Consider the following 12,823-nt stretch of genomic DNA (forward strand, 5'->3'; position numbering starts at 1 on the left):
AAAAAGCTAGGATGCTAGACCAAGATGTCCTGATCACCATGACAATCTTGGGATTATCCCAAGTGGTTTGTAGCTCAAACCCTATTTGCTACATTCTGTTTGTTTGAGGTTGAAACTGAAGGAAAGTTGTACCCTTTCAATGGAAAGACTGCTTCCATTTTGATGGCTGGATATTTCTTTTCCTGGAGGAAATTTCAGATATTGCCAAGTTTAAAATCTTGTGCAGTTAACAGCTGGTTTATCAGTATCCTAGCTTGATATTAGTCATTCTTCAGACTTGAAAACTGCAGTTTCTATATTGTCCTCACAGCTCACAATGATATATAGATGGCCTTCAACAACAAAAAATGGGACAGTTGTCCTTATTTACATGCAATGATACAGCTTTCTAGGAAGTGAAAGTGGCAGAATATTTCTGTCTCTCCTTGATAGCTTCTGCATAGGTACAATCAGGGCAAATGTTCAACCTGGTCAGTATTCTGGTGAATTTGGGTCCTTGCCAATTGCTCCCACAGGCAAATGTTTGCAACCATTGAAAATGCTCAAAACACATTGTGTAAAACACTTTATTTTCTGTCACTATGGCTCCTCTTCAGCAGGGCATTTCAATATGTAAGTGGCCTTCATGTGCTCAAGTGCTTTGTTATATTGGTATGAATAGCTGCAGAACCATGTCTTTGGCAGAGCAAAGTCCTAATTCTATAGGTTAAAATCTGTGCAAAGCTCTGGTGCTAGAAAGAGTTTGTTATCTCCCTGCCATTGTGTAAGACAAGCAGGGTCCCTAAATGGTGCAGATGTGGAAAGCATGTAGTAACTGGATTCCTCCCAATTCCAGCCTGTGCCTGCAAGCCACCTTTCCATAACTATAAAGTGCTGCACGGTTAACACTAGAAATATTAAATGGCTTGTCCTGCTGTGCTTCCTGAGGTAAAGATAACTTGGAATATGGACTTGTATAAGCCAATACTGCTGAACCTAGCCCATAGGACATATCCTTAGTCCAACCGTAGAACGTAGGAATATGGCTGATATCGTAGATTCTATCATTTAATTTCTGATAACACAGTGCACATTCTTAACAAGATATATTATCTTTGCACATTTAGCATATTGTATTTTGTTTTAAGAGGTTAAACGTTAAAATGGTTTAATAACAATAACAGTAATAAAAATATGTTCCCATTCTTTATTTATCAGTAAGTTAAACCGGCTTCCATCTTCATTGGTCAACTGGTTGTGCAATTTTTACTTTTAATCATCTTCCTTTCTTATCCCAAATCATTTCCAAAACACAGATTATTCTTTCTATTAGGTACTTGTGAGATTCTCATTAAGCATCAGAACTTACAATTGGCTTCTGGAGGGCACACTCTGATATGGAACTGTAATTGTTCAGGGAGCTTTGTCTATGTAAAGCTATTGCAGGTTTGTAGCTCTAGACCTTACTGTGATACTGATCCTACTGTAGTAGAGATACTGAAATACCATATCTACTCAATTCTAAGATGGGATTCTTTTCCCCATTTAGCATGGGGGCAAGTTCATCATTTTAGAACTGCATATGAGGGGGTAAGGGCAAGCAGCTGCTGTGCCCCAGAGTTGGGGCATAGTCACAGCTGCTGCCTACCCCCCATGGCACCTCTGAACTCCAACATCTCCCCCCTTCAGCTTCTTCCCCCCACCTTCTCACCCACACTCCAGTCTCTGCTGCCATACCTACCCCTCTCCCTCCTCTTGCCCTTACCCTTCTTCTGCACCAGCAGGCTCCATACATGCTGCAGCCTGGGACACCGAGCATGGCCCCAGCCCAGCCAAACAACAGTGGTGTGAAGCCCACGTGGATGCTACAGTGGCTGGCTGCACTGGAGCCATGATCAATGGGGCTCCAGGCTAGAACAGGAACTAAACCTAGGAATGCACATAAAGAGTAAGGGAGGGAGGGAGCAGAGGCTTGAGGAGGGTGAGAGGGGATGAGGGGCTGTGGGGTAAAAATGGTAACAGAGGCTGCGGAAAAGGAGGGCCCAAGGCTGTAGGGGCTCAGACAGGGGGCAGAGGTGGCAGGGAGACCGGCACAAGCAGATACCACTGCCTGTCCCAGTGGGGAGTGGATGAATTAAAGATGAACTTCCAGTAATTAAATTCTATATATGGAAAATTAGAACGAATTTATACATTTTCCATGTGTAGAATCTAATTGCTGGAAGGTTGTCTTAAAGTCAGGGTCATCTTAGATTTGAGTAAATAAGGTATTATGAATTTGTAGTGCACAGGTATATTATTGGAAGTGCAGATCCCTGCTCTGGAATTGTGCAGTGATATGTGGTAGATGGAAGTGTTGGTCAAAGAGTGACCTTGAGCTGTATTTTAACTAAAATCACAAGTCCCCCCTAAAATGAACTTTAAAACTTCTACAAATGTTGCCTTTGTTGGGAACCAAAACTTCCCTTTTGGGGACCAATAGTATCTATGATGTCTGAAATCCAAAATTTCCTTAAAAACTGCTATTGTTTAGGCAAGATAAGAAATGTGCCCAATGTTTATGCAGCACCTAATGAAGAATGTCATTTTTTCTCCTGACTGTTTAAGGAGCCTTGTTCACTAATAGGCCCCATGTGTAGCCATCAGATACAAAGTGTTGACTCTCTGCTGTGCAGCTAGCAGAATCCAGTGAGCTATTGCAGAATCTCTACCACTATATACAAGACAATTATTATCAAGCATGCTGCTACAAGATCTTGTGATATAGCACAAGGTAATTTGTGTTAATGAATGTCAAGATTGTAGATGCTATGCTGACGAACACTTTACAGACCCCATGTGGTGAATTTCAACAATTGGCATGCATTTGTCACTCTTAAATTCTGACCTACACCTAGCCCAGTGTTTATTTTCCTACATAGGTGTGAACTACTGGCTGCATTTAATCAGGGGTGTTACTAAAGGAGGCAGTGAAAAATTCTACTCCAGTATTTACTGTATATTTGACTTTAGCAGGTCAAAATTGTTAGCTAATGAGCTATTCCATACAAATTAAGAGTTCTTTGCCTCTCTGACAGTAGTGAAGACTTTTTGCCTGATTTCTAGGGTTGACTATCATTCACAAATTCCCTGGAACTCAACAGGAATTAGAGTTGCTTAGATCACTTGCCTGCATAATTTTTCTTTCTTTCTGGAGTTATATATTTCAATCAATTTTCACTCCTGGATCTGCACAATGAGCTTTTGACTGGGAGTCCTATACATGTAAACATTCTGAATTACTGAGTTGTAGACAATGTTTTCTCACACCATTCAACCGGTTGTAGGAGATACTCCTTTCCTACTACACACATGTAAACAGGAGAAAAGAGTACATAATTTAGAGAAAACTTAACCTAAACCCTGAAAGAAGAAGGTCACTAAAAAGTGCTCTATAGGATGCATGTCTTCAGAGTATAATAATTATAATGAAGATGGGTATTGATAGAAGTAGGAACTGTTATGTATTACTTTTATTTGTATTATAGTAGTTCTTAGAAGCCTCAACCAAGATCAGATCTCTATCACACAGAAAGAAAGAGAAAATTCCTATTGAGAACATTGACTGACATAAGCACAGTAGTCTACTCATTCATATATGTTCCAGGATCAAGATTTACATAGACAAAAGATGGCAGTAAACATTTTTTTTTCCATTTTGCAAACAGGCAACTGAGGCAGAAGAAGATTGACTTGCTCAAGTTCAAACAAGGAACTGAATTGGCAGAACAAGAAACTGAACTGACATCTCCTGAGTCCTAGTCAGTTGCTTTAACATGAGAACATCCTTTCTTCCTTTGGGTGCACCAGAAGGAAAAAAGGTCAGATGTATGTCCAGTGGTGGTTTACCACCTGAACAAATAAGGACCATGCTGCAACATTTGAGGTCAGTCATTCAACTGGACTAAGTAGTGAGAGGCCTAGCAAACTGCTCTGACCAGGAGTTGAACACAATGGACTGCCTAAAATATTGATGAAGTGCTACAAAATGGTGAACCTGTTCAATGTTCCAATTTCCTGGAAGCATAAATCCAAGACAGTAGGACTCAACTGGCATAGACACTTTTCTCTATTAAAAATCGTTGCAAAATCATGCATGTTCTTACTTAAGATTCCAGAAAGGCCATGAAAATGATCTTGGGACAAGGTTGGGACAGACCTGTTTGTGTTCAATAATAGAACTATACGGTCATAATAGATTATTACTCCAGTTTTTGGGAGGGTGGATTATCTGGCGGACACTCAATCAAAGACAGTAATTAGGAGCTGAAGGCACACATTACAGGGCATGGCATAACTATACCTTGCATTCAGACAATAGGTTGAGAACAAGACTTCTCCCCCAGGGTACCACAGAGTAATGGGAAGGAAGAATCAGCTGTCAAGACAGCCAAAATGTTCATGGAAGGGACAAAAAAGACATAATCCTTATCTGACTTAGTTGGACATTCCCAATACTCTCTTTCTGGGATTTGATAATAGCCCAGCCTAGACACTGATGGGGTGAAGTACTAGGACACTACTTTCCTGCTGCAATGGGATGGAGGGAAAACAGACAACATATGGAGACTTCTAATAGAATGGCAAAACAGATAAGGAGCATATTACAATAGAGGAACTAAAAACCTGAGGTTTCTCTGTTACCAGTAGGGTTATTTTTGCCAGAGGCTCCCAAGGATTTACATGGCTCCTGTACCCAAGCTGGTATCAAGTGAACTTTAATAGTAACCCCTATGCACTGTTACAGGTTTTCTCCCCATAATATGACCTGGTAAGTGCTCTTTTAGAAGTTACAGCAGCAACCTTCGGTGATACCAGCCTTGGGTCCTCTGCTGGGTATGTGGGATGTTTGTTTCTGGCTTTTCAGCTATTCAGGCAAAAAGTCCACAGCTGCCCCTATCTCCCCAGAGATACAGCACAAATACACATCTTTTCCTTTGTTCATTACTTTCTCATCCCAGATTGTCCAATCCTCAAGTTCCATACCTTATCTTTTTAGATAAGGTACTCCAATCCTACTCAGTTTTTGGTTTTGTTTCTTTTTAGGGAAACTGTTGTACCTGGTTCGCCCACTGTACCAATCACAGCAATCACTTTTTCCACTGCCTTATAAGGCATTTTGTACAATTTTATTGCTTAGTTCCAGGAATGCCTAGGCTATAGCTCTGTGTATGAAACAGCACGTAAGCTGTTTTCTTTGCTTGAAAAGAAGCATGGTTGGAAATGCTATGCACACCATACACCTGTCAAGATGGTTGCTACTTTTCTGGCTCAGGAGGCTAAATAGCATGGAGTCCTACATTAACTCTGTCACCGCTGTAGGTATTAGTTGAGCATTGAATTTTGTACCTTAAGCACTGAGTGAGCTGCTGGCATAATCTTGATGAGGCTTGTGAGTAGAAATAACTTTGTTTGCAAGAACATATATAAAGACCTACTTACAGTAAAGAACAAACAGCCTTGCTACTGCCCTTGTCTGGGTCCTAAGCTTGTTTGACACAGAGTAGTCCTTCATGTCAAATAAACATTGTCCTTCAGGAAATGTGGGATCCCAGGATCTGAATGAGACATCATGGAGCAGGAACTTCTTGTATGTCACAAAGTCAGCCATGACACTATAAAAATCTTTTTTTTGCATTCTGCCTTCCAAAAACAAGGTTTTATTTGGGGGATGGGGGTGTTGTATGAAAGAAAATATGGTATATTAGAATCCTTTTGTAAAATAAGATGATGGTGACTCCTTTGGTGCCAAGAAATAGTTGCCTGGTTTGTGGGGGGGAAACATTCTTAACACCATCTTTGCACCAACTTGAGTTATCAGATCACATGGGGTACATTTATATTAGCTTTATTTTTCTGGAAAAAAAAGTCTCACTAACCAGCCTGAAATCAACTAATTGACAATAATTTCTTTGTAGTGTCATGTCCCTAAGTGCTATGGTGGCTAAAATTCCCAGATCTCAGATTTATGCTGCTATTTCCATCATTGCTATAATTGTACAACTGAACTTGAGTGAGGGAGATAGGGTTTTTTTAAGTAAAAAGCCAAAGTTAGTGCAGAAAATATATTGTCTTCTTATTAGCAGTGCTTTTAGGTCATCTGATTCTCACCTATCTTCTTTTTTGTAATGAGAAGTTGCTTTCTTTTTTATCTCTTTGTAGATTTGGAGATAGACTAAACTACTCATACCACTTTTTAATGAAAAAGATTTGTTTACATTTGATAAGATAACTTTACATAATGATGCCAGGTGACTCTATTGTATTGAGGCAGTGGTCAGTGTTGTAGAGAAGAAAAGCCTGTATTTAACAGAGATCAGCATAAAGTTTTGCCTATAGAGAAAAACTGCTAAATTGTGGCTTTTTATTACACTTTTCAAGGGCACAAAAATATGCAGGTGCTGTTGACATTTTTTGAGTAGCAGTATTAAGCTTTGTTTTTATGCAAAATGTGAAAATCTGGCAATTCAGAAAATATCAGAGTGACAGCACTAAGATGTTCAACAACTTATAATCAAAAAAGAAATGTTGTGATGTAGATTGTAACTATAACAGAACCAAATACAAAATCTGTTGAGATTGATGCTACAACTACATGCTTTTCTTAGTTGTATCTGCTTGCTTGAGGGACATATTCTTGATCATCTTCTGGGAGTCCAAATCAGCCTCAGCCTTTGCCCTGATGCATATCACCAGCAGATGTAGTGTTAGTGCCATAGGCACAGACCAGATAAGCCTGGATTTGGAAAGCCAAGAATGTCATGTAATTATTTTGCAGCCTAGCATAATGTAGTCCTTTGGGAAGTCAGAAATATGCAACTATATCCTTTCTACCGATGTTTTACAGTTAAGTTCCTTGTTGTGTCAGCCAGCTAACAGACAGGATTAGAGAAGAAGGAGGTTTGCCTAGGATGTGAGCATGCTGTAGTTACATAAGTACAAACCAAAAGAGAACATAAAAGGGACCAACATGATTCTTCAAAAGCTGGAATGATTTTAAATCAGTGTTATGTTGAAATAAAAATAGACAAAGAGTGGGCCTCATTATGGGCCTTTCTCTGGTCTTCCACCAACATGGGTACACTGGAGGGGAGGGACAGAATCCAACTAGATCTAGACAGGTTACCAAGGTGGGTGGATGAGAACAGGATGGAATTCAATGCAGACAAGTGCAAGGTGCTGCATCTAGGGAGAAGGAGCCTGCAACATACCTATAGGCTGGGGAACTCTCTTCTCAACAACACAGTGGCTGAAAGGGATCTTGGAGTCATTGTTAACTCCAGGATGGACATGAGTTGCCAGTGTGAGGAAGTGGTCAGGAAGGTAACTGCACCTTGTTGTGCATCTACAGATGCATCACAAGGAGGTCCAGGGAGGTGAAGCTTCCCCTCTATGCGGCACTGGTCAGGCCACAGTTGAAGTACTGCATCCAGTTCTGGGCACCACACTTCAAGAGGGATGTAGCTAAGCTTGAGAGGGTCCAGAGGAGGGCCACTCTTCAATATTCACTCACTAGAAAACTGCCCCTTTACATTTCTATTAGTATCACCTCTTGATAGTAAGACTCATTGTGCCTCCTGCTTTCATTCTATTTGTCCTTATTATATGTTTCCTTTCCTCTTTCTGTATACCATACTTTTACGTCTTTCAGCATTGCCTCTACGTTTCTTGTCTTTCTCCTCTGCTGCTCTTCACCTTCTTGTCATCATTTGTGTCTCATCAGTTTAGTTCACGTCATAGGTGTTGCCTCTTATAATGATATTTTCTTAAAAGAAGTTGCATATTTTCCCCACTAGGACCTTTAGCTACTGACACCCTTCTGTAACCCTGTTCTTCACTTCTTGTTTTCTCTCTGCATCCTATTTTTCTTCCAAGTTTGAATTTAAATGTAGAAGTTTTGTGGGATGGATATTAAGTCTTTTTTGTTTGCCTATCATATTTTGAAGCCTCAGTAAATAAATAATTTTCTAACATATCAGGTCTCATCCTCATCTGTAGAGTACTTAGAGACCTGGCTGGTCCCACAATTCTGATACTCTTGCCTATTTCCACTTGCTAAATTAAATTAAAAGACACTAAAAATCCATTGAGTACTTTCCTAGTATTAGCAGCTCAAGAAATTGCAGTAGTTGCCTCAGGGGTATTATGATCCCATGAATGGAGGAAAAGCAGTCTATGATAACGAATGACAGGAAGAGCAGCTCAGAAAACATTCTTTCCAGGATGTGGTCCATACTCTAAAAACATTCGGAAGCCTTTATGCAGCATCTCTATACAAGCATAGGTCAGATGTATTCTTTTTCTTTGAAGGCTGGATTTCTATTTAGTTTTCTAGCTGGGTTATATGAAGTACCTGCTCTTAGGGACTACTTATGCATTTTGAATTAGTCATTGGGTAGAATACATTAAAGCACTGCTGACATGCTAACTGGAACTCAAAGTTACCCCTCCCAGAGGAGTTTCCTCAATGACAGGCTCCCTCCTTTACTGTCTCTGGTGCCATAAATCTTGCAACTATTTTGTACAACAGTACAGCTTCAACAAGAGGAGAGGAGAATGCTCTTCACCCGAACTATACTATGCCTAATGGTTGTGGCACTTTACTGAGAGGTGGGTGATGTGGACTTGAGTCCCTTCAGACTGAGGAGCAGAGTGAATTCAAATCTTCCTCTGAATTAAATTATTACATGAAAAACAAGCAGCAGCAGCATTAGTCCTGGTTATGTCTTGTCATCTTAACCTAGAGGGACCTAAACGTGTCTAGTATTTGGGGCTGTGAAAATCAGTTTCATGTTGGGTTGCAAGGAAGTACTTAGCTGGATGACAGTGGCAAGAAATCAGATGGTCCCATTCCACAGTGTTTCCTGGTTGCTGGCTTAGGCATTTGCCCACTAAATGCACTGGTTATTGTGAATCGCATTACAGGACATATAAATCTCTCTGTTCATAAATACTGGGAACTTAGATGCCTCTTTGAGGTTTGTCAATGCCAGAGTCATAGACTAACATTTAGGCATATTTATGTTGAGTGTCTACAAATCTAAGTCCCTTTTTGTGGATATGGACTAAAGCGACTTTTTGAATCTGGACTCAAAAGGGAAGACAGCAAGTCATTGTCTCAGCCTGTGATACAGCCCAGTTCTACAAAGCACATAGTCTTCCTAGTACTGCATAGTATAGACAGTAAGAGGGTATCAGACCGATACAAATTATAAAAAATAACCTGATAATCAATAGTATAAAATAACACTCCTGTATCATAATGAAAGAAAATCAATGCATTTATGTCAGCACAAAGCAACTGTGATACTCCACTGCTCTCAACTTTTATTACAGACCTAAAACTTAGGATTTTTAAGAATTTTTTTTAATCTTCAAAACTCCCCTAAAATAACCATAATCCCTTTTTACTGTATAAATCACAATGAACAAAGCTGTAGATAGATTACCATATTACAAATCAATAGCAGGATTCAGATGTTATTATAAAACCACTCAAGCTTGGCTTTTGTGGTTAATGATATCATCTGGACCCCTGAAATGATTAAGAACATGGTAATCCATTCCTCCCCATTCATTACCTTACAGATAATGACCATGTATTTGATTATATTAGTATACAAGCAATATGCTCAAACTTTTCATGTATACAAAAAAAGGGCAGTAGAGAAAGCTTTTGGAATATAAATGAGGTCTGAAAGTATGTTCTGTTTAACAACAACAAAAAATTGATAAGTTTTGGCATTTTATGTTAAAAACAAAAACATTCCCAAAAAAACAAAAAACACAAAACTTTGTGGATGATGTGTAGGAAATAATGGGAAAAACAGATGGCCTTCTTTACCATTTATAATGATTATTTTCATTTGAGTGTAGAACCAAGAGGTGTTGCACTCCCTGGAAACTGCTCTGCTAGCCTGCTGTAAAGCAGCAGATCTGATGATTCACCTGTGACATAACTACTTTCTCTCTCATGCCATTTTCCCAATATATTTGGGTAGGTGTAGTAGTTAATGACTTATTTATTCTAATTTTTTATTCACTACTTGTTATGCAAATTCTTAACCAATTACCATGCGGTGAGAAAGGGAACGATATATGGCCTCTGTTCCTTGGTAAACAATTCCCTTGGTATTTGCACATTCAACACATCTGTCTCACTTTTCTGCCACTCTCAAAAAGGCAATATCATGGTGAGGTGTCAAGGGAAAAACAAAAACAGAATGTGAAGTACTTTTACAACAGAAAATCCACTTGGAAAATCCAAGAAACAGTTGAAAGTCTTTAGTTTTGTGTTAATATTTACGGGAGTGTTCTATCATTGCTCCCCACTCCTGTTACCTTGTGTCTCTGACCAACAGTGATTTTTTTTCCTGGTCTGTGTAAGTGTCACTCCATGCCTTGTTCTCTTAGCTGCTGGTTGCTAAAGGTTGTAAAGATCACAAAGAGCTACTGTTTTTTTTCTTGAAGAAACTTGTTACAATTAAATATTTTTATTGGGTTTTTTAATTTTATTTCTTGAAGCCCTCTTTAGGGGAGGAGGGCTCAGAACTCATTGAAGGCTTCAGCAAGATACAAAAGAAATGCTAGACTGGAAAAGATCTACCATGTTTGAACAAAGTAAGCCCATTAGTTCAAAGGATCTTTCTGGTTTTCACTTTCCTTTTTAAAAATCCTAATTTGATAGATACTCACTATCAAGGATCCTGGTTTTCTCTGATAAACAAATCACAAGTTCTCTGACAAAAATTATAAATGGTCTGATAAAACCCCCCAAATCCATATTAAAATGAAAGGCCTCTCATGCCCGCCACAGCCCCCTGGCCCTGCTTGTGCCCCTCACTCCCCCCACAGTACTCCCAGCCCTCCACCCACAGCTACCTACTCCTGCCCTCACCCCCACTCAGCCCTGTCAGAGGGGACCTCAAACTGCAAGGGCTACAGGGAAAGAGACCCAGATCCACAGCCCCCTGCCCCCAGCAGGAGGCAATGGCTTTTGTAGGGTATCAGAGCCCAGTTCCCACCCCCCCCCACTGCCTTCTGCCTGCCTGCTATGGGCTCAGACAGTGGGTGGTGGCTCCCTGACACTACACACACTCCTGGGAGGGCAGGGGGACCCGTGCCCTCCAGATATATGTGTGGGGCAGAAGTGGGCCTGAGCTGCCCACTGTGGGCTCGGGATCCCACCGAGGCCTCTGCAGCCCAGCAGATGTGACCTGGTGATGCAGGGCACTGCAGGGCTGCATGGAGAATCTCCTTGTCACTGCAATCTCTGCACTGCCCTAGTGATGTGCCACCTGCATGCACGGCAGCAGCAGGAGTGGCGGTGTGGGGCTGTGCCTCTCACTGCCGCTGCGTGTGCGGGGGACACCACTCCAGGGCAGTGCAAAACTTACAGCAGCAAGGAGATTCCCTCGTATAGCACACTGGTTTGGTGACAGAGCAGCTAAAAATGACCATGCACAGACAGCATGGCACAGTACACACTCTAATTATGCTGTCATTTAGTAATACCTTAAGGAAGTACTAAATGACAATGGCTCTTTAGGTCCATATATAGACCTGCCCTATGTCTATGCTAACTAGGCCTGTGCAAATAGGGAAGTATTCAATTCGGAGTCGGATTCAGCTGATCTGGAGGACAGTGATTTGATTTGGAGATTCGGATCACTGTCCCAAAGCAATTTGGCTGAATTGGCTTTGAAAAATTTGGCATTGATTCAGAGAGATTCAGAGATTTGGCTGTAGACTATAATGGGGAAACACTGAAATACCTATAACTTTGTCATTTTCTGGAGGATTTCAATGAAAACAGCAGAGATGGCAACTCCTTCTGAGGGCATGAATCTTGCCAGTTTTCATAGAGATAGGTTTAGGGGTTTCTGCTGACAAGCAGGACTCGCGACATGTAACTTTGTGTGTGTGTTAAGGCACAGCGGGGTGAAAACTGAAGAGATGGTAGCCCCTGTTGTCACCCTCACAACTCCACTGCAACCTGTAAGCAAAGATCTTACAGGTCTAGGTTTTCTCTAGCTAGGACTGTGCAGTGGCTGGAGGTTTTCAGGTGCCTCCTGCTCCTACCCGCCTTTCACCAGGGAGGTTTGTGGTTTTGGCATGTCCTGGGACTGCTGTGCCACAAGCAGTGCCACCAAGACCTCCCTACCCTGGCAGGGTGCATGCCTAGGATGATGTGGGGCATGCCTAGGATGATGTGGGGCCTCCTCCTCCCTATATATCCCCAACCCTTATACCTCCAAGTTCTTCCTGGCACGGGAGCTCAGCAGGGACATGTTCTTCCCCTGCTGGCTGATGAGAAACAAAACTGCCACCTCCAGCTTTGAAAGTGGGCCATTAAATGGCTGCCCTCATTAGCACCTGTCCTGCCACATACATAGCTCCTCATGTGGGCATGAGGGAGGCCTGCCAGATTTCAGGCAATGGTGCAGGAGTTTCTGTGAAACTGCACCTCAAGCTGCTGAAAGCAAAACTTGTGTCACTTATGTGTGTCAAAAGGTATAAGTTGTAGCCGTGTTGGTCTAAGGACATAACCCAGACAAGGTTCTTAGGGTCAATCTGATATCTTTTATTAGACCAACAGAATAGTTGGAGAAATTCTTCTTTGCAAGCTCTCAGGTTTAAAAATCCTTCATCAGGCTGAGGAAGCATCTAGTTGGCGTGTGTGCTCTCCCTGGATGGAAGGAATAGTAAAGAAGCCATAGGCTGGCATGCATTGCAGGCAAAAAAGTCAGTCAATGAAAATGGAGGCATCAGGGGATGAGAGAGACAGGCAGGGGTGTGGGATGTA

At 41.3% G+C, this 12,823-nt stretch overlaps 1 long non-coding RNA gene across 2 annotated transcripts in view; it reads left to right on the forward strand.

The window, feature by feature from the left end:
• Nucleotides 1-10,692, forward strand: part of LOC109305691 — a 215,205-nt gene extending 204,513 nt beyond the window's left edge. The window contains exons 3-6 of one of the 2 annotated variants that reach the window (XR_002099665.1): nt 3,687-3,839; nt 6,866-6,931; nt 9,895-10,015; nt 10,543-10,692. This is a non-coding gene — a long non-coding RNA (uncharacterized LOC109305691). The remainder of the gene's footprint in view (nt 1-3,686; nt 3,840-6,865; nt 6,932-9,894; nt 10,016-10,542) is intronic. The other variant, XR_002099664.1, reaches the window with a different exon arrangement.
• The last annotated feature ends 2,131 nt before the right edge of the window (nt 10,693-12,823 follow it).

This window comes from Crocodylus porosus, unplaced genomic scaffold, assembly GCF_001723895.1.
Source record: "Crocodylus porosus isolate Cpor-Errol unplaced genomic scaffold, CroPor_comp1, whole genome shotgun sequence".
Classification (NCBI taxonomy): Eukaryota; Metazoa; Chordata; order Crocodylia; family Crocodylidae; genus Crocodylus; species Crocodylus porosus.